The following is a 21,520-nucleotide window of genomic DNA, read 5'->3' as shown; positions in this document are numbered from 1 at the left end:
CTGAGACTATCCCAGGTCAAATGCAAAGTTAGAGTTTAGCATTCCCAGGGAAGTTTTCTTCCCTTCAAACTTCATATTTTGGAAAATGTTGGGCCTTGAGAAAAGTTGGAAGAGTACCCGGTAAAGTGTTGAAGATACTTGGCACAATTAAAGACCGGAAAATAATTCATATGAGGAAAAAAGAAATCTATACGATTTACTAACTTCTATGTTAGCTTTTACAAATGGCATGAACTCTACAAATGTATATACTTTGCTTATGCATTTTAATTTAGTAAAATTACACTTAAGGAAAAGCAAGAGAAAATTTGGTGAAGAAAAAAGAGAAAAGAAAAGAGAAGAAGAGGAACAAAAAGCCTTAGAGAAGGCATAGAACCGTCTGAAGCTGTTGAGTTTGAAACAGGGCCTGAACGATTCGCTTGATTTTTAAAACAAGAGTTGTTGAGGTCATTTCAGCCTTCCGTAGAGAGAGTCGAAGGGGGTCCTAGTAGGACTGTGTAGTGTAGGGGACCAGAGACAAAGAAGGAAGTACGTAGTCCTTTCTCCAAGGGAAAAGTGGGAAGAGAGTGGGAAGGGAGGAGACTTGAAGTTAATGAATGCTTCCTTCCTTTCTCTCACACTTGGGGAGTAGCCAAAGACCCTTTAAGTTCTGTTTTTTTCTCTATTAGTGTGGCATTTCAGGATGGCCAGCGTTTTCCAGCAAGGACAATAGTAGTATGGTAATTTTTATCTCTAAGATTTTTCTCTCTAGATCTCTAAGACTCATATGCTAAGGCGTTAGTTATTGTTTCCACTTTTCATGGCAGTTGTCTCTTCTCTCCTTTCAGCTAACTCTACTCAGTATGCTTACGTGACCTGGTCTGGGGGTTTGGTTTATCTGCTGTGTGTTAACAGGTGCGACTGAGATCAGGAAGCCCCTTCCTCATGCTAGAACCTCTGGCTTCCAGATCAAGCATTCATGATGTTTATACCACATGCCTTCTTCCTGTTTGGACAAATTGGTGCCAGTTCTTCTAGATTTGATGTATTCTTCTGTCTCAAGTCCTGCCTAACACCCGAAGCCCTTGGGTCAGTTTCTTTGAGCCTCTAGCAACACATCTCTCTCAGTAGTTGTTGCAAAATTTCACTGTTCTTAGTCTCTCAGCTGTGGGTTTCTGTCTCTGGAATGAAGCCACTCATTCATTTGGTAATGCTTACTGGATACCTGTTAGATGCAAGACATGCCAGAAGCAGGGAACACAGGGTTGATTAGGATAGCCATGGTTCCTGCCTCATGGTGCCTGTAGTCTAATGCGATCTTACACAGAAAGCCTGCCCTGAGGAGGGGCCAGATTATGTGAACTGTACATAGAAAGTACTGAGTAGGGGCACCTGGGTGGCTCAGTTGGTTAAGCATCTGCCTTCAGCTCAGGTCATGATCCCAGGGTCTTGGGTGAGTGCCACATCAGGCTCCCTGCTCAGCAGGGAGCGTGCTTCTCTCTCTCCCTTTGCCTGCCACTCTGCCTACTGTACTCTCTCTGCGCCAAATAAATAAATGAAATCTGAAAAAAAAAAAGTACTGAGTAAGTATGTGTGTGTGCGTGTGTGTGTGTATGTTAATTGGTGGGAAGCAAAATTAGAAGCAGGGAGACTAGGGTGATCATAATTGTATAGGTGAAAAAAAAACAATATAGTTTATAGATTATGGTATTTTTTTAAAAGATTTTATTTATTTATTTGACAGAGATAGACAGCCAGCGAGAGAGGGAACACAAGCAGGGGGAGTGGGAGAGGAAGAAGCAGGCTCCCAGCGGAGGAGCCTGATGTGGGGCTCGATCCCATAATGCCGGGATCATGCCCTGAACCGAAGGCAGACGCTTAACGCTTAACGACTGCGCCACCCAGGCGCCCCAAGATTATGGTATTTTAACTGTAATAGAAATAGTAGGAAGTAATCATGTGAAGGAAGAGCAAATGTTTGATTTTTTTACTGAGCAAATTGAGGGGAGATAATTGAAATGTCAACTAAATACATGAGTTTGGAGTTCAGGAGAGAGGTCTAGGCTAGAGAGAAAATTTTGAAAATCAATGCGTAAATACATGTAAAGAGATGATTCTAGATGATAACACTTTGAGAGACAGTCTCAACAGAAGAAAAGGAGCTCAAAGACCCTACCCTCGGACAAGCCAACATTTAGGCTCTGGGAGCAAGAAGAGGAGCCAGCATAGTAGGACCAGCCAGGGGAGGGAGAGGGAAACCACTAATGCTCCATATCCCTGCAGCCAAATAAAGAGTCTCAAGGAAGAGAGAGTGAGCCCCTGGGTTGTAAGCTATTGAGTGGTTAAATAAGATGAAAAGTGAGAACTTGCCACTGGTCTGGCCACAGGGTCACCTTGACAAGGGTGATCTGATTGGAGCTAGTTGAGGAGGAAATGGTGGGTAAAGAAGCATGGGCAACAAATGTAGATACCCCTTTTGAGGAGTTTTACTACAAGAGGAGTGGAGAAATAAGGATGAGATGTGTATGTGGGGTTGAGTAAAATTTTCTAAAATCAGAAACATTATAGTATGTTTGAAAGTTGTAAGTTGATGGGAATGATGTGTGAGAGAGAAATCTGAGGCTACAGGTGAAAGAGGAATTACTATGGGATGAAAGTCCTTAAGTAGTTGAAAGAATGGAATCTAGTGTGCAGATAGAGGGAGCACGACCAATTCATGCAGAGTAAAGAAGAAAGAAATCAGAACAGAGAGGAATAGACACAGATTAAATTGGCAGATGTGGTGGTTGGAGGGTGATATTTTCTTCTGAGGGCTTCAATATTCTTCAATATTCTTAGTAAAATATGAAACAAGGTCATCAGTTGAGTTCAAGTAGAGGGTAGAAGGTATGAAGATTTGAGGAAAAAGAAGGAGAAATAAAATAACATCTTGGAGAATAAGAGAGTGAGTTGATAAGGAAAATATAGTAGGATTCCTGAGCAGCCTTGAGAACCCATTGAGGTCTTAAATTTAAAGTGAGATCACTCCTGGTTGTGGATGGTGAAAAAGGGGTAGGGACAATGGGTCAGAGATCCTGGCAGGGGTCATAGAATTGTTGGAGCCAAGATGGAACAGTAAAGACTGAGGGTCAGAGAGGAGTGCCTGAAACTGAGATTCAGGGGGTGCTGGGTGGCTCAGTGGGTTAAGCGTCTGCCTTTGCCTCGGGTCCTGATCTCAGGGTCCTGGGATCGAGCCCCGAGTCATTGGGCTCCCTGCTCAGTGGGGAATCTGCTTCTCCCTCCCCCTCTGCTGCTCCCCCTACTTGTGTTCTCTCTCTCTCTCTCTCAAATAAATAAAACTTAAAAAAAAAAAAAAGAAACTGAGATTCGGGAGGTGGAGCAGCGGACATTTCATGGTACTAGGCAAGTGCAGTAGGGTGGAAGAGCAGATCACTGGAAAGGATAAAGTCAAAGAACTGAGGGCCCAGAGTTTTCTAGAGGCGGAATATACAAGGGATTTTACTGTTAATTTGCCATAAATTTCACATGGCAGATTGGAGGTTTGGGATAAAGGGATAAAGATTGAATTAAGCTAGGGGATGGGAGAGCCATATGATGCTAAGAATCCAGGTGATAAGCAGTGACCTAGAAGCCTTAGATTTCCTTTCTTTCTTTCTTTCTTTCTTTCTTTCTTTCTTTCTTTCTTTCTCTCTCTTTCTTTCTCTCTCTCTTTCTTTCTTTCTTTCTTTCTTTCTTCTTTCTTTCTCTTCCTTCCTTCCTTCCTTTCAAAATTTATTTATTTGTTTTAGAGAGTGGGAGTGTGACAGTGGGGGGAGGAGTAGAGGGAGAGAGAATCTCCAGCAGACTCCCCGCTGAGGGCAGAGCCATCATGGGGCTGACATGAGCCTGATGTGGGGCCTGATCCCACGACCCCAAGATCATGACCTGAGCCAAAACCAAGAGGTGGTTGCTCAACTAACGAGCCACCCAGGCACCCCAGAAGCCTTGGATTTCTTATGGAGACTGATGGAAACAGGACTGTGAGGGCTCTATAATCTCTTAAGGAAAGTGAATAATCCATTCTTTTCTTTTTTTTTTCAGTTAGCCACTGTATAGTACATCATTAATTTTTGATGTGGTGTTCAATGATTCATTAGTTGTGTATAACAACCCAGTGCTCATCACAACACATGCCCTCCTTAATACCCATCACCCTGTTACACCCGCCCCACCCCGCTGAAACCCTCAGTTTGGTAGTTTGGTTCCCGGAGTCCAAACTCTCATGGTTCATCTCCCTCTCTGATTTCTCCCCCTTCAGTTTTCCCTCCCTTCCCCTATGGTCCTCCTTGCTATTGTTTATGTTCCACACATGAGTGAAACCATGTGATAATTGTCTTTCCCTGCTTGACCTGTTTCACTTAGCATAATCCCCTCCAGTTCCGTCCATGTTGATGTAAATGATAAGTATTCATCCTTTCTGATGGCTGAGTAATATTCCTTTGTATCTATATTTACCACATCTTTATCCATTCATCTGTCGATGGACATCTGTCAATGGACATCATCTTTCCATAGTTTTGCTATTGTGGACATTGCTGCTATGAACATTGGGGTGCATGTGCCCCTTCTTTTCACTACATCTGTATCTTTTGGGTAAATACCTAGTAGTGCAATTGCTGGGTTGTAGGGTAGCTCTATTCTTAACATCTTGAGGAACTTCCATACTATTTTCCAGAGTGGCTGCCAGCTTGCATTCCCACCAACAGTGTAAGAGGGTTCCTCTTTCTCCAATCCTCGCCAACATTTGTTTCCTGTCTTGTTAATTTTTGCCATTCTAAACTGGGTTAAGGTGGTATCTCATTGTGGTTTTGATTTGTGTTTCCCTGATGCGTAGTGATGTTGAGCATTCTTTCATGTGTCTGTTGGCTATTTGTGTGAATAAGCCATTCTTACTCTAGCTTCTTTCTTAGGACCAGTCTCTCAGGCACTCCTGCTTTATAGCCTTAGTATTCCTTTGTCATTGTTCAGAATGTTCTTTCCATTGCCTGCATCCACTGAATCCTCAGCTCACTTCTTACCTTGCTCTGATCATCTCAATTTTTCTAGCACTTACAGTCACTTTTGAGAGTTAACATGTAATATTTTTTTGTTCCTTAGTTATCTTTTTATTATATTTCCTGTCACATCTATATGCATCTTTTACCACTTAATAGTGTTTAGCAAATTTCAGTGAATATTGGTTGGGTTTTGGAACATGAGAGAAACTAACATCTTCCCGAAAGCAGCATAACTTGTAAGAGTAAGCTGGGAAAACTTTAAAGGAAATTTTAATTAAAAATTTTATAGCACATTTCTCAAATGTTAACAATGTAAGGACTCTTTTCAAAGAAAAATTTCACAGGGACCTCTAGGAATAAGTTTTCCATTTTGAAAAACACTGACTTAAGAAAACTGAAGTCATTATCATTAAAAGAAAAATACAAAATAAAAACAAACTTCTTATTGAACTCATTACTGAAATCAAAAGAATGTGTCTGCAGGACCCAGTTGAGAAACTCTCCTGCTTAGATTACATACTAAAAGAATAGTGAGTGACCTAAAGAAATGTTGTAACAGGTAATTTTGTAATAAATGCATGGAAATATCCATTTTCAAATTATGTTTGGAAATGAATTTTGTAAGCCCAAACTTAAAACAAGGTCTTGCACAGAATAAGTGCTCAATAATAATAACAGTAATAACAGAAGGTCAATAACAGTAGCAATAATAATTTTAAAATTTGGGTATTTAAGAAAATTGGGATATTTTTAGTAGAGTTCCTTATATTTGTTAAAATGAAGACGATGAGATTTGTAATATTCACAGATATTAATATATGTCCTGGGTGTTCCTTGTCTTTTTTTGGTTTCCCACATAAAATAACATGTTCTGGTTAGTAATTTTTTTGTTTTTTTCTTCTCCAGACCAAAACAAAAGTTCTCTGAAGGACAGCTATGGAGGTGGGGGCCGGGGTAAGTCTTCCCTCTGGAATCCCTGCTCCCTGAGACAAGGGGAGCGGGCACTCTTCCACATCCCCTACGGAGCTAAGACCACAGGGATCTCAGGGGGTTTTGCCGTTCCTTTGAAATGGTGTGAGGTTTTCTGCTTTGTCAGAAGCCCTACCGAGGGGGAAATTGAAGGTGCATTGTGGAAGCCTCTATTGCAGGCTCCTGCACCAGCACAGGAAATGACAAGTTTGCAGGAACTCTGTGGTTACTGTAAGGGAATTTGCTTTGGATTTTTATTTCTCAGTTCTCTGAGGCATCCCCCAGGCCTGAAGCAGCTATCTCTTTTGGGCTCTGCTTTGCATGCAGGTTCATCTCACAGTAACTTTTCCTCATTAATTTGAAATTGGCCAGCCACACATTTCATCAGCAAAAACCAAATTCTAACCTTGGGCATAGATAGAGAAAATGTGGCTTTAGATAATGGCCTTAGATTATTGTTGCTATAGAAAACACCTACAGCAGGTATGAATTGGAATCTTTATAGGCGATTTTAAGAAATAGAGCAGCAGGGGCGCCTGGGTGCCGCAGCGGTTAAGCGTCTGCCTTCGGCTCAGGGCGTGATCCCGGCGTTATGGGATTGAGCCCCACATCGGGCTCCTCTGCTATGAGCCTGCTTCTTACTCTCCCACTCCCCCTGCTTTTGTTCCCTCTCTCACTGGCTGTCTCTCTCTCTGTCAAATAAATAAATAAAATCTTAAAAAAAAAGAAATAGAGTAGCAAAGCTGTCTATAGTAATAGGTCAACCAAGCAGAAAGTAGGAGCACATATACTAGTTTGTAGACCAGTCTCCTGTCACAATACATTTGGTTCATGTTCTGTCACACATTCTTAAGAATAGTTATGCAATTCCCTCCAAGACGTTGGCTGTTTCAGACAACCTTTAAAGTTAGGGTCCCTTCTCCCCTCTTCGCTGGGTGAGAGTAATCTATTTTTATGTGGTGGTAGTGGGTAATATTTCTCATAAACCTTTATCTTTTGAAACTTTTAAAGAATTGAGCCTAAAGAAATAAGACTCTCTCTGTGAGTGCAAGGGGGCTCTTTTTCACCTGTCGCAGCCCAACGTGGACGTTCAGAGCAGACTCTGGGGCCAGGGGACCTGGCTCTGCCACTTGCTGGTCATGTGACTTTGGACAAGTTACTTGAGCTCTCTGTGCATGTTTTCTTTCTTTCTTTCTTTCTTTCTTTCTTTCTTTCTTTCTTTTTTTTTTAAAGATTTTATTTATTTATTTGACAGAGATAGAGACAGCCAGCGAGAGAGGGAACACAAGCAGGGGGAGTGGGAGAGGAAGAAGCAGGCTCATAGCAGAGGAGCCTGATGTGGGGCTCGATCCCATAACGCCGGGATCACGCCCTGAGCCGAAGGCAGACGCTTAACGGCTGTGCCACCCAGGCGCCCCTCTTCCTTTTTTTTTTAAAAGATTTTATTTATTTATTTGACAGCGATAGAGACAGCCAGTGAAAGAGGGAACAAAAGCAGGGGGAGTGGGAGAGGAAGAAGCAGGCTCATAGCAGAAGAGCCTGATGTGGGGCTCGATCCCATAACGCCGGGATCACGCCCTGAGCCGAAGGCAGACGCTTAAGCTGTGCCACCCAGGCGCCCCTCTGTGCGTGTTTTCTAACCTGTGAAATACGGATACTAGGGCTATTATAAGGATTTAGTGAATTAGAATTTGTCAAGTGCAAAGCATGTGCGAAGTACTACGTGAGGACCTGTTAAAAAAGAAAAACCAAATGCTTTCCTAATGATACAGTTTTTCAGAAATTTGAGGTGGTTGCTTCTATAAGGAACATAAACAGATTAGTATGAATTCCTTCAGTTGTCTGCTAATCAACAGTATCTGGAGATAGGTCACTAAATATGAGTCCTCGTAAAATGAGTGGTTCTGCATCTGTAGGAAGGGTGATTCCTTGTGAGAAACACAGCCTCAGTAAATTACCGAGACTCCGGCTGTCACACATTTTTATCCAAGTGTGATAAAGTGCACCTCTTTATTTCATCCCTCTGCTTATAATTCTTTCTGAAAAATTTCAGAACAAGTGACCAAGACACCACCTTGGACCAAAGGAATCTTGTATATTATGGTGACAAATACTATAACTTGGATGTAGTCCTGATTTGTAACCAATGAAAGAAGAGGATTCATTCCCCCCAAATCAGTTAATATTGCCATTAATAAAACGTAGGAGAATCTTTTTTTTAGAACTTTGCTGGGGAATTAAAAATGTAGTTTTATTTTAAAACTTTGCTCAATGCTTCAGGTTTCTTGATTTATGAAAATAATATCACATTATTAGTGTAAAGATTTAAAGAGAAAATACCTCTAGACATTGTTGGTTTTGTAACTACCTATATAATTTCTTGTGTTTTTCCATATCATCTCTTTAAACTGCTGAACTAATTAAATAGGCCTGAATTTTAAAGATGTCTTGCCAAAAAAAGCCCCAAAACCCAACCAAACAAACCCAAAACCAACACACACACACACACACACACACACCCCAAAACCCAACCAACCAAAAATCCCTCACACCTTTCATTTTGCCAGTATGTAAAGCTTTTGGGGGCAGTATGCTCTGGTGGTTTAAGACTTGGGCACAGAACTAGATGGATATGGGTTTGAATCCTGGACCTCCCACTTTTTAGCTATGCTATCGTGACAAGTTATAAGGCCTTCGTATATATGTGGGTTTGCACATGCACCTGTTTGTATATAGCCTTATAGAGCTGTGAGGAGTAAATATATTCACATGTATAGAATATTTTGGACTCTTGTTGGCACAGAGTAATTGTTCAATAGATGTTGATATTTACATTATTAAGTATCTGGCTCCATTGTGAACAGTCACTTCACTCTTTAAAAGCAAGACAGTCCTAAGAATTAAGTTACTTAGGACTTGGTTTTTCTCTCTCTTCTGCTACCATGCCATTTTATTTAGAAATTAGAAAGCCTTGGGGTGCCTGGCTGGCTCAGTCAGTAGGGCATGCAACTCTTGATCTCAAAAGTTGTGTAGAGTTAGGGTAGAGTTTACTTAAAAAAAACAAACAAAACTTAAAAAAAAGAAATTAGAAAGCTGTAACATGATTGATATATGTAAATACAGGGTTAGATATTCACACCCAATTCAACAGTTCATGTCTGCACTTGAAACTAAAATTTGACAATGTGAGGCATGAATACTATGTAATTTGAGTCTATGAGAAATCTAAGGCCTAAAATTTAGAGAGACTATATCAAAGCTGAGGCTAACTTCACTTAGGACTGTTATTGCCTTCAGGGTCTTATGGCTATGAATATCTCCAAGGCCTAGTTCAACCTTCTCAAACAGTAGGTGCTCAATAAATACTGGTAAGGAAGGAATGGTTCATTGAGGAGGTTTTTACAGTAAGCCAGGTAATCAAAGATGATTTGGCCTTTATGAAAGTATCTCCTGGATTCCCTATGTATAGGTACAAGAGAAAGAGGGTAAGAAATACGTCTTTTTCTCTCAAAGTGGGGAAATCGAGTAGCTTTCCAAATAATAATAATATAAGCGACAGTGTAAGAAACCTCTGTATGCCATTCCAGTATATTAAAGGCCTAGGACCAGAGGACTTTACAGCTGGGAGAGGTCTCCTAGGCCAAGATCCTCGTTCTATAAAGGAGAAAACAGACTTGGAGAGTTTAAGTTGTTTGTCCAACTGGAAGTCCGGTTTCAGAAACTTCTCAGCACACGATCATTTCACCAGCCCATTGGTAAAAGTGTCCTGTGACTTAAGCATGTCTTTTAATAGAAAAATGAGGTGTAAGCAGGACTATCAGAGTGGGGTTCTGCATTCGTCATACTTTCGGCGTACAGTTCACAGGCACGGGTACGTACGCAGCAGTTGCACCTTCGTTTCCATCGCGCCGACGTTAGAATAACGCCGGTAAAGCTGACCTAGCTCCTTTATTTATTTAGCGAGCAGGGAGAACGGCTGGGTAAGGCGCTCTCCGCTGTTAGAGGAGGAAGCAAGACCCCACTGGCGCCCACCAGCAGAGTGCATCTTGAGATAACAAGCAGGATTAGAGGTGGGAAAGACAAACAGGGACAGAATGAATGTGTACGGTGCGGGGGGGGGCGGCTTTGCTAAGGAGTGAGCAAGAGGGTGTGTTCAGTTTACTGGAGGATTTAGAATTTTTATTGTCAAGACTGAGGTAACCAAATAAAACCCCAATGCCTCCAGAGACCTGGAAAGTTTGAAGGACGTAGTTTGAGGGAGCTGGCGTCGGCGTCCCCCCTCGCCCACCCCGCCCCCAGGACTGAGACACCCACTCACCGCCCCACCTTGGGCGCGCAGCAGCCCTGCCGTTCCTGGGGCTCCTTCTCTCCCTCCCTCCCTCCCTCCTTCCTCAGCCCAAAGGGAAACGCTGGCTCCAGCAGCGCTCGGGACTCATCCATCAGCCGGGGAGGAAAAGGGGGAGGAGAGAGGAGGCGGGCAGCTGGAGGAGGAGTTTCTCCGCCGCGCGGAGCCCTCGGTGGGGCGGCGGCGGCGGAGCGCCCTTCCCCCCGCGCGCTGATTGCTGTGGCGTCCTGCCCGTCCCCGCCCGCGTGTGTGTGTGAGGGAGAGCGAGTGCGCTGGGTCGGCCCGAAGAGGGTAATCGAGGGTTTCGGGGACGCCGAGCGGCGCTTTCCTCTTCCCAGTGAGTGAGGGAGGGAGATCGGCGGCTCTCGTGCCCGGCCACTTTCCCTGGGCGATTCCTGGAGCTCCCTGCAGGAGGTGAAAGTCCCGGCGGGTCCGGATGGCGTAGTTGTGCCGCGGCGCAGCAGCTGCCGGAGCTCGCGGCCGCCGAGCGCTGGGCGGGGAAACTTTCCTCTGCTTTCCTCCAGCTTGCAGCGGGTGGATCTCCGCTTGACATACCGCCTCCGAGGTACGTGCGGGCTCGGCCCCGCGGCGCTGCAGCCCGTGTCGGGATGCCCCTACCCGCGCCACTAGCCCTGCGCCCGTTTCGGCCGCGGGCTTTGCAGGCTGCGCGGTGCCTGTCGGCGCTGCGCAAGGCTCCGTTGCCTGTTCACGGCCGGGATCGCACCGGCCTCCCGGACCCCCGGGCTTGGGAGGGCGGCGTTGGTGCAGCAGTGTTTACGCTCGGAGGAGCCGGGACCCATGGCCGGCGGTGTGTGGGGAGCGGCCGCCCTGGGTCGGGTGGGCAGCGCTCGGGGCGATGCGCTGTCCTGGGGAAGACGTCTCCTCCTCCACGCCTGTCCTCGCTCTTCCTCTCCGCGGTTTCTTTCGACCCCCGCGGGGCGCGCGGGCCACTTCCATCTGGGCGCTTGACAGCGTCGGTGGGAAAGGTTTGTTGGGGGTTTGCATTCATTTGCTGTTGCAGAGACTGCGCCCTGGGACTCGCGCACCGACGTGAGCTGCGCTCCCCGCAGCAGGCGTCCTCCGGGTGTTGTGCGGGCGGCGCGGAGCGCTGCAGCCCGGAGCCCCGCAGAGAACGCCCCCGCCCCCCGTTAACAGATTAGCCCACTACCCAGTTCATTTTGAAGGCTTCTTTTAGTATGTTCATTTGATTAGAACAAACTGGAAGTCTTGGGCTGTTGCTAGAAGAATCGGCTTGCACGCTTATTATTAGGGCATTTGCCCACTTTCCAGAATCTCGTAGTGTAGGGAGCCGGCGTTGTCATGCGTGAATTACCTTGGCACAGTGGAACTTAATGGATTTAGTGTGTACTAAAAGAGCTGAGAGAAGAAAATTGCTCATTTCCTTGGCTGTGAAATGGGAATAATAATGGGTCTCATATAGTAACTGTGAGGATTGAATGATTTTATATATGTAAAGTACTAGAACAGTGCCTGGCGCCGAGCAAGCGCTACACGAGTGTTAGAGCTGCTTGTCTTGAGCCTAGAGGTGATGGGAAAAGGGCAAAGAGGGTGAAGGATGGTAGAAGTGACATGACAGCCTGAGATGGGGAGCCCTGCGTTTCCTGAACATCTCCCTTAGAAGATAATTTGAGCGGTTTGGGTGGAAAGTCTCTCTAAGTAACGAAGGGCATGTCAAGACCTTTTAATTATCCTGAAGTGGTACTTTAAGGCTGCAAAGTTATTTCACTGTGAAATCAGCTTTTGAATAATAATAGCTAACGTTTATTGAGCCCAAACTGTGTGTCACTCTCCTGTATGCCTTGCGGACCTCTTAAACTATCAGCCCCTTTTCACAGATGAGACCGTAGAGGTCAGTTACTTGCTCCCCCTAAGACATAACTTTCTGTTCTGACTCCAGAGCTAGCTTAGTCCCCAAGAGCAGCAAGTGTAGCCAGATGTGCGTGCAGTGAGCCCAGGCATCTCCCGTTGTTGAGCCTCCCATTTTAGTTGGACATAGCCCTTGAAACAGGAATAAGGTATCTGTAATTAATTTAGGTGATGTACTTACTGGAGTGCTGCCTTAGAGCTCTGAGACTGGATCCAAGTAATTAAAAACAGAACCCTGATTGGTATTAATATGAATCTTTATTCTTAATTTCTTTTATTCTCTACACATTGTCAGAGTTACTTGGCTTCCTTAGGAAACAGCTTGGGGTTGGCACAGGAGGCAGGGAAATAATTCTTACCCCCTTAAGGGCTATTAAAATGAAATTGATTTCATGCCATTGTGTCAGTAAAAGGATGTTGCTCTGTTTCTTGGTGTTCTCTGCTTTTGGCTTTAATTCTGCATTGTTTAGTGTTTCAAGGTTTCAGCACATTTTCAGCCCTTCAGTTTGTCTTTGTCATTTGTCAACTTTAAATTTTCCTGTTTTGATGGAATCGGACCATTATATGGCAGCTTTGCTTAACAACTGTTGATCCAGCTCATGTTTTTAAATATAAAAATCATCAACTTACTTTTGAACCCCAGCACTTCAAAGGCAACCCCTGGGGAATTCATTGTTATTTTGAATATTAGCCAATAGGGGGAGTATAACACACTATTGATGCATATCAGGCACTTAAACCAGTTTTTAGGGTGTTAAACATACATTTCAGGAATGGAAAATGTTGTGGCTTTATCTAGCAAAATCACCAAGTTGCTTTCTGAGTTTACAGTGGAAAGCTGGTTTAATTTCAACTGATTACAGTAAGAATGACCTTGAGGACCAGGCCTATATGTTGGACATATGTCAAGAACTCTGGGGGCTGGACAGATATTAAATATACTTGTGCATTGTTTTTTCCATTTGTTTTCCCTAAGAAGTGTATGTAAGATAATTTTGTGCACTTTGAATAATATCTGAAATTATCCAGGAGAACTGGGAGCCCAAGGAGATCCATTGTGAATCTCTTTGTAATGATCCTCGTTTGTCTTTTGTAGAAAATTGGAAGTAGTGAATTTGTTCTCAGGGAGGTTGGTGCACTTACAGTCCTATCATTATCATTCTTCATCAGCATCTTCCAAGTGCATGACAATGAGGGATTGTAATCCTGAGTAACAGCAATTCTAGGCATTCTTCAGAGGCTTGTATTTTTGTAAACAGTAATAGTTCAGAAGTATACTTGTCTAGTAGAGGTGTGATATGTCTATAGACATTCTTGTAAACATAATATAAACATTTAAGAACATGCTTGGAAAAGCAGTGAAACTGAGATTTATTTATTTTTTTATTTTAAAAGATTTTATTTATTTATTTGACAGAAAACGCGCGTGCACACAAGCAGGGTGAGAGGCAGGCAGAGGGAGAAGGAGGCAGAAGGAGAGGGAGAAGGAGGCAGAGGGAGAGCAAGAAGCAGGCTCCTGGCTGAGCAGGGAGCCCCGATGTGGGGCTTGATCCCAGGACGAGCTGAAGGTAGACACTTAACCCACTGAGCCACCCAGGTGCCCTGAAACTGAATTTTAAAAAAGGTTTTCAGTCTTTGCTTGCAGTTTTGTAGGCCATTTTCCTTTCTTGTTTCTTGTGTATCAGGTAGTTTTGACTTTATTTCATTGAGCAAGCTAGGGTTGTGTGGATCCTTTTAAAAAATAACTTTCAAGTTTAGTCCCTTCTTTCTGAATTTCAGCATTGCAAAAGTTACTTCAGGATAGCATCTTATTTAGGACTTAACTTAGTCTTCCATGCTCTGATGTAGTTCATACTCTTCAGCAAACGTTTTTCACCCCCTTACCCCTAATAGGCTTCTGGTTCCTGGTCTTGAAGTTTGGCAAATTAGCTGTCCTCTTTCAAGCCTCTGATAGCAGGGGGCCAAGATGCCTTAAGGCTTCCTAAGGCTTTGTCTTGGAAAGCCTTTATAGATTGACAGAATTGCTTTGCTTAAAAGAAGGTATTGTCCTATTCTTTTTAAGACTCAAAGGAGTTAATCTTTTCCTTTTGCATGCAATTTAGTTGCTGCTTGTAAAAGTCAGGTGAATCTGGGCCTAAGCGGACAGGGAACTCAGATATCCTTTTGAGTATGGTACTAAGAAGGTGATCGCTCCTCTCTTCTTTAGGACCTAAGTGATCACTAATTTCCTGGGATGATCATTCTGTGTAAAGTTCTGACTTTACATTTCAGGTTTAACAGAACAGTTAGAATTCAGAGGATGACTGATAAGTATTAACATTGCTATAATATTTTTTTCTGGATGAATTTGCTGTCATCTTTTGAATTACCCCTATTCTTGGTAATCCATCTTGCAAATGCTTTTTTCTTCTTTGTTACTATTGGACAAAAACTAATTATAATTGTCAGGTTCATTAATTAATGAGGACGGTCTCCCCCCACCTTTTTTTCTCTTTGCTCTTAACAGCTATTTGAAAATGGTTTTATCACTTTTGTTTTGTACATTGGAGCATTTTCCTTGTGTTTTTTAATTTCTTGCATGCTCAAGTAAATAAATGTTTTTGGGGGTCTTTATAAGTAATCTTGTATCACCTCTAGAAATATGGGCCGTTTGGAATGTAAAAGAGCAAATCTAGGTTATATGAAAAGCTAGCCTTCCATAAATAACAAGCCTTTAGCAATTTCAGTGAGAGCTTTTGTGACTTTGAAAGAAAATTACTGCACCAGGATCCATGGCAGTAATTTCTCTGGTTCCACATCTTCAGAGTTAGCACTTGGAATGATAGCATTGTCTCTTTGTAGCATTTCATAAAACACAAGCTATTGCTAATTTGTTTGGTTTCCAGTCAAGCGGAAATAAATCAACACAGTTTGGAAGGACTTTATAAAAAATGATCTAGGTCCATTTCCTGGGTTCTGTCCATTTGTAGATTTCTTGTTTTATATCTTTTGAAATAGAACATTTGTTTGAGGAAAGAAAGCTCAATGTCAGTTAACAGTTTGCAAAGTCCTTGCTTAAGATTTAGGACAGATTTCTGAGCATTTTTCCTTCTTTCAGAGGGAGAGTAACGATTTTTATCTTTCAACCAAGATTTGTGCAATATTTAGTGTTTGAAACAACATTTGTAAACACTCTGCTTGAAGCCACTCTGATTTGGACATAATGCATTTTTTATTCTTCAGTTTTCTAGGCCAACCTTCAAGACTTAATAGGAGAATAACTAAGGACATACTTAAAAGGCATGATACCTTTTAAAATTGAGATTATTACTGAAACTCTGAAATAGGAGACATTCCCTTAGGCCATCCTGGTATCTCCTGCTTGAGGTAACTATAGGAAAAAAAAAGATTAATACTGATGTTTGCGCTGAAAGCTTCTTCAACTCTGGCAGGAAGACTCTGGATTAGAGTGGAGTGTGGCAAAGTTCATTTCTAGGATTTAATGTTAAATTGTCGCAGTAATAATTTAGAATTAAATCTAAAATGTTATCTCTGTCTTGACTTTATGAAAAAGGATGGTAATACAGAAGCATATACTCCCTCTATCTTTTGGACACTGGACTCCAGGGGAAGGGGGATCAGAATGGGGCGCTGTTTGCAGAGGAAGAAGCATCTGCTTGTTTGTCCTTCCAAGTACATAATATATTTCCCTGGTACATGCTGAAGGTCAGGGTTTTGTGTGAAATTGCAGATGGAACATTTGTAAAAACACATTTAAGTTGATTAGTCCTTGAAAAAATGATCTTTAGAAAACAGTCTTTAGATACTAGTCCTTGGGCTTTCCTGTTGATTGGATTGCCCCGGGAGAAGGTCTGCCGTTTTACGGGTGTGATGACTAACCACCATTGATGGGTAAGAACACCAAATGGACGGTCGAGCAGAACTTTTGCATTTTTTTTAACTCTTATTTACTATTTTATTAATGGAAACAATATTTAACTTCAGTTCTGTGTGTGAAAAGAGTCCCTTTTGGGAGTATAATTCTGTTAGCATTTTTAGTGATTTATGTGTTCTGACAGTATGAAAGTGGTCTTTGGATGCGAAAATACGCTGGTGCCTATTTGCACATTTCACTTCATGATTAACTGTATAATGATGGCTGGAGCAGAATATGGCTTTTTTTTTTTTTTTTAAATAATTGGAAGGTTATTTTAAGTGAAGTACTTAGATTCCAATCTCAAAGCCCTGTGTTCATGTGATATCCTAAATACTTTTGTGTGGCACTGCCTGTGTTGTTATGAGTTATCTCTTTTCTATTTTTCCTTTAGAACAAAACATACTCAAACACAAAACTCTCTTCTGAGTGTCCATAAAGAATAAATGTCTCATTTTGTTATATTAGACTTTGTGCAGTTGGCTGGCAAATTCACTTCAACTTTGAGGGAAAGCACCATTGACTCATTACATACATTTTGCATTATTACATTGTAAGGTCTTCCCTATGTGTGTGGGAGAAGTTTCTGATCTTCTAAATGGGCATCTTTACTATTGCTGGGCTCTCTCTTTTTGTCAAAGCCTTTCTGAGCAGATGTTCCTTAGTTTTCTTATTCCTCTTCTTTATAGAGATCGTTACCAGGCGTATATTCATTATATACCATCTAAATCGTGAAAAAATTACTTAGGGTAACAACCAACTTTGTTGAAGACACACCTATGTTTTTCTTTTGTATCCATCATATTCATCCATAACAATTATTGCACAACCATTGGATGCACCATGTTTTTGGAACCAGGGGAAGGGTGACCTACTTGACACATTTCACATTTTTTTTTTTTGTATTTATGCCTTTTTCAGTTTGTGGCATCTTTATTTAATTATTAGAGTTGTTGCTTTCTAACATATTCAAGATTTTCATTTCATTCAGTGTGTGGGTTTCCTGTAGAACCAGTCCTACTAAATTCTTCAAAATAGTCCCAGAAAGCATCCCATTTAGATACCTTATGGGTGTAGGGGCTTTGGGTAATGTTCAAATGGGAGATAACTAAACACAAAGCAGAATTCTATTTAGCTTAACCAGGTAGAAAAGAGAGGGTAGCATCTAATCAATTAGGACAAAATTCACTTTTGTATAATAATGAGGGATTTCAGTGTTTTCTTTGGAATTAAGATATATTTTAAGTAGGTATATAGGTAAAAGGTTTGCAAAAGAAACTTTGCTAAGGCTGAAGTTCTATAGTTGGCAACTCCTGTAACCCCGAAGATCCTGTTCTCTGAAGCCAGGAAAAAGCAGTCTGTTTCCAATTATATATCACAAAAATAGGGAAATTAAGCCAAGAAAAATGATCATTTGGGGGTTGGGTTGCTTTTTTGTAGAGGGTAAAGGAGAAAGGACTGTAGGTGCACATTCAAAAAAAAAAATCTGTTAGTCTTTCTGATTGGCTTTCAGATTTTTCTCAAGTGTTCTGTATCGGAAATTAAGAATAAATTTGGGATTAAAAACTCCTTCAGCTCCTTTTTGTTTCTCAGAATAGTCAGGCAGATTCTGCTGACACTGGCTGGTGGTTTTTGGTGAAGTCTTTTCTAGTCTGAATGGCGTCAGGTTATGGACTCCCAGCATCATACCAGGTAGTGGGTGCTGTGGGGTTTTGTTACGCTTTTTACCATACTTGAATGGAAATGTGCTCCCTCCTGCTGCGCGTTACTGTGCTGGCGAAGCAAGGCTAGGGATGCTGGTGTGAGAAGCCTCACTGGAAGTTGGATGCTGTGTGGGTGCATACAGGTCTGAAGCACCTAGGCTTTCTGAATGCCTGTGGCTAGTTTCAGGATTAGTGGTCCTGTGAGACCCAGGTGTTAACTAAGAAATCTCCTTTCCGCTGCCAGAAGATCACCCCCAGCAGATCTTAGTTCCTGTTTCTCACACCTTACACCTCCACAGAGTATTGAATAAAACTTTCCTAATGGTACAGAATCTTTGGTAACAAGGTAGTAGTCTGTTGGGGCTGGTGGTGTTTGGCTATTGGCTCGTTTCTTCTCACCCCCCGTGAAACTCCTCAGCTTGCTGCAGGCCTGCTCTCACACCCACCATACCAAGACATACCAAGGTGCTACAAAAGGTGCAAAGTGCAAAATTCGTGCTTGCTTTCAGCCAGCGTCTCCATTGTCCTCTCTCTGTTGGGGGCCTTTGCTGCTTAACTCTTGTCTTCTCCCCACGTGTTACCATCTTAGTTTCCCTGGAGCTTCTTGAGGTTTTTCCCTTTCCTTCCCCATCTGTCTTCAGGTTTCTTTACCAGCGCTTGATCCCTAACGTGTTGTAGGCATTCTCCAAGGTTCTATATTCCCCCTTTCCCTTCTCTTCTCAGTTTACATTTAGTCGTTCATATTTCCATGCCTCAATGGCCACATCTCTGCCAGTAACTTCCAGTTTTATATTTCATACCCTTATTTCCAGCAGCTACCTGGTTGTTCTGTAGGTCTTTCTGTTAAAACCTGGTCCCAAACCCAACACACGATTTTTCTGTGGTCCGCAGTCTCAATCCTTCGTTTCCTCTGTCAGTAAATGGCACAGTTACCCAGCAAGGGACCTCAGGCACACTAAACTTCCTTCTGTTTACTTCCCTGAGCTGAATAACACCAGTCACATGTGGCTTACCTTTTTAGCATATCTCAGCAGACCTTTTCTTCTCCGTTTCCAAATCATCATCTCACCTGGACTACTGCACGGGTCTTCCAGTTAGTTTTCCTGGCTTCAACATTTCTCTCTGCAATTACTCATCCATTTTGGTTGGTACCTTCTAAAACACAGATTTGTGTTTTCATTTCTTATTTTTAAAAAGTCACTGTTCCATTATCTTGGCACGAGATGTCCAGTTATTAACAGTGTAGCCTCAGCCTACTTTTTCAAGCCATTTTTTCTTTCGGCTTCTCCCTGAACCTCACTGTGCTCATACCAGAGCCCTTACGGTTTCCAGAGTATGCCACGTGCTCTCGAGCTCCGTTGCTTTTGTACTTGTCTCTCCTTTAGCATCCCCTCCCTTCCCTTCTCTGGCGGCCTTGCTTACTCATCCAGACTCTCTCAGCTGTCCGTGTGTATGGTGAAGCTATGGCTGGCTCTTCCTGGCAGGCGGGTTAGTTGCTTCTTCCCCTAAGTTCTCTTACAGGACTTCTGCTACCTCCTGAGAGCTCACTTACTCTCTCTGCCAGGTTGTAGACTTCCCTAGAGCAGAATCAAGTCTCATCATCTCTGTACCCTGAAAGTGTGGCATGGGCTTGACCTATCATATATATTGTCAAATTGAATTCTTCAACCCAGTTCCACTTCAGTGAAAAGTTTGGGGAGAGATGAGACTTACAGTGGATATAACCTGTAACTGTATAGAAAATGCAAAGGAAGTAAACTCAGAATCGTAGAGTTTAGGGTTAGAGTGGTGGTTAGAAATAATGGACAGACTCTTTAAGCCCTTCTAAAGATGAGAACAGCCAGGTACTGGGAGGTTAGGTGGCCTGCCCAAGATCACACAGCTTTTTTTTTCTCTGCAGTATACTCCATCCAATAGCCAGAAGGGCCCTGATAAGGCTTAAGTCAGATCCTGTCATTCCTCTGCTTAAAACACTCTAATGTTCCTATCTTCCTCAGAGTAAAAGCCAGAATCCTTACAATGGTCTGTAAAGCCCCATACAACCAGCCATGACTCCCTTGATGATTACCTCTTCGACCTCCCTCCTGTGCTCTCTGGCTCACTCTCTGCTCCTGTGGCGTGGCCTGCTTACTGTTCCCCAGGCATGGCAGACATGCTGTCTCAGGACCTTTGCATGTGCTGTTTCCTTTGCTTGGAATGTTTTTCTCTTAGATACCTACAGAGTTCACTTGCTGTAGGTCCTTACCCCAAACAAAGAAACAAACCAAACCAAAGACCCCAAATATTTCCTTTCCCTCTTCTCTGCTTTGTTTACTTAGCATTTATCTATATCTCATATACGATTATATATTTTGTTTATAATTTGTCTCCTCTGACTAGAATGTAAGCTCCATGAGGGCAGGGATTTTTATGTTTTTTTTTTTTTTTAAAGATTTTATTTATTTGTTTGACAGAGATAGAGACAGCCAGTGAGAGAGGGAACACAAGCAGGGGGAGTGGGAGAGGAAGAAGCAGGCTCACAGCAGAGGAGCCTGATGTGGGGCTCGATCCCATAACGCCGGGATCATGCCCTGAACCGAAGGCAGACGCTTAACCGCTGTGCCACCCAGGCGCCCCATGGGATTTTTATGTTTTGTTCCCTATTGAATCCCTGTACCTGGAACAGTGCTGGTGTGGAGCAGGCACTTGATAAATATTTGTTAGATGAATAAATGAATGAGAAGGTCTTGTGGATTTCTTATAGCTCCAGTTAAATGTATACTTACGGCATTACAAAGCCAAAACTATCAGGTCTGTCTAGAAGGAGAATCGATGTTTTAAAAAGCCTCATTCAAGACTTGTCATACTAGAACGTTGACCTCTTTTTAATTGACTGAAAACAGCAACCGTGGGCTCTCCCCAGCCTTACAAGTGGTTTGGGAAGATTCCCAGTTTACCTCTCACAGGCTTGGGCTTGCTGTGGTTTCTCTCTGCCTGTGATTTGCCCTTTAACCCATTGGGCTGCACAGATGAAAAGTAAACATAGCATTAAAGAAAGGAGCAGGGAGAGAGGGTATAGGGCAGAGGAGCAGAATTTCCCTGCGGCCCTGACATCTTCCCTTGGCTCTGGGCCCATCCACAGGGCCACTCACTGTACCTTCCTGAGTTGCTTCAGGGCTGTGCTCTAAGGAACAGTCTGGAGACTGCCAGGCCAGATGACTCTTGAATTTTGCTTTGATGTTCTAATTTCTTTGAAAAGAAACGTTAAGTTTAGGCCAAATGGACAATGGAGAAAGCATTTTCTTTCTTTCTTTAATTTTTTTTTAAATTAAATTATGTCCTAATTTTGAAGAGAAGTTTTAACCCTTCTCAAGACAGGATTGCAGTTGAAATTACCACCTGCCTCTGTCAGTGATGCCAGTGAGGAGTCAAGACTGGTGAGATCTGTCTTATGAAATCAATGACTTAAACCCAAGGGACAATAAATTACAGTTCTGAAGAAGTGTCTGATTCTTGGAGGTAGGGGTTATGTTGAGTGAAGAGCATAGTTTGTAATAGTGTAACAGGGATGTTAGAGTGATTTGCCTCCTGCTCTTTTTGTGATAACATCAGTGTGGTTCCTACAGAGTCCTCCTCATCAGGACAGGAAGCCCAGCTAAGGAAGTCGAAGGCTTAGGAGGAAGTTATTGTCCATGTACAAAGCTAACAG

At 42.7% G+C, this 21,520-nt stretch overlaps 1 protein-coding gene across 2 annotated transcripts in view; it reads left to right on the top strand.

Annotated features, from left to right (window-relative positions):
• Positions 1-10,765: 10,765 nt before the first annotated feature.
• The window catches only part of TGFBR3 (transforming growth factor beta receptor 3), a 194,177-nt gene continuing 183,422 nt past the window's right edge, over positions 10,766-21,520 (top strand). For both annotated transcript variants that reach the window (XM_011233549.3, XM_011233548.3), the window contains exon 1: positions 10,766-10,894. The gene's annotated coding sequence lies outside the window, so the exon portion shown is untranslated. The remainder of the gene's footprint in view (positions 10,895-21,520) is intronic.

Source organism: Ailuropoda melanoleuca, chromosome 2 (assembly GCF_002007445.2).
Source record: "Ailuropoda melanoleuca isolate Jingjing chromosome 2, ASM200744v2, whole genome shotgun sequence".
NCBI classification, from domain to species: Eukaryota; Metazoa; Chordata; class Mammalia; order Carnivora; family Ursidae; genus Ailuropoda; species Ailuropoda melanoleuca.
This window is presented reverse-complemented; position numbering and strand designations above follow the sequence as displayed.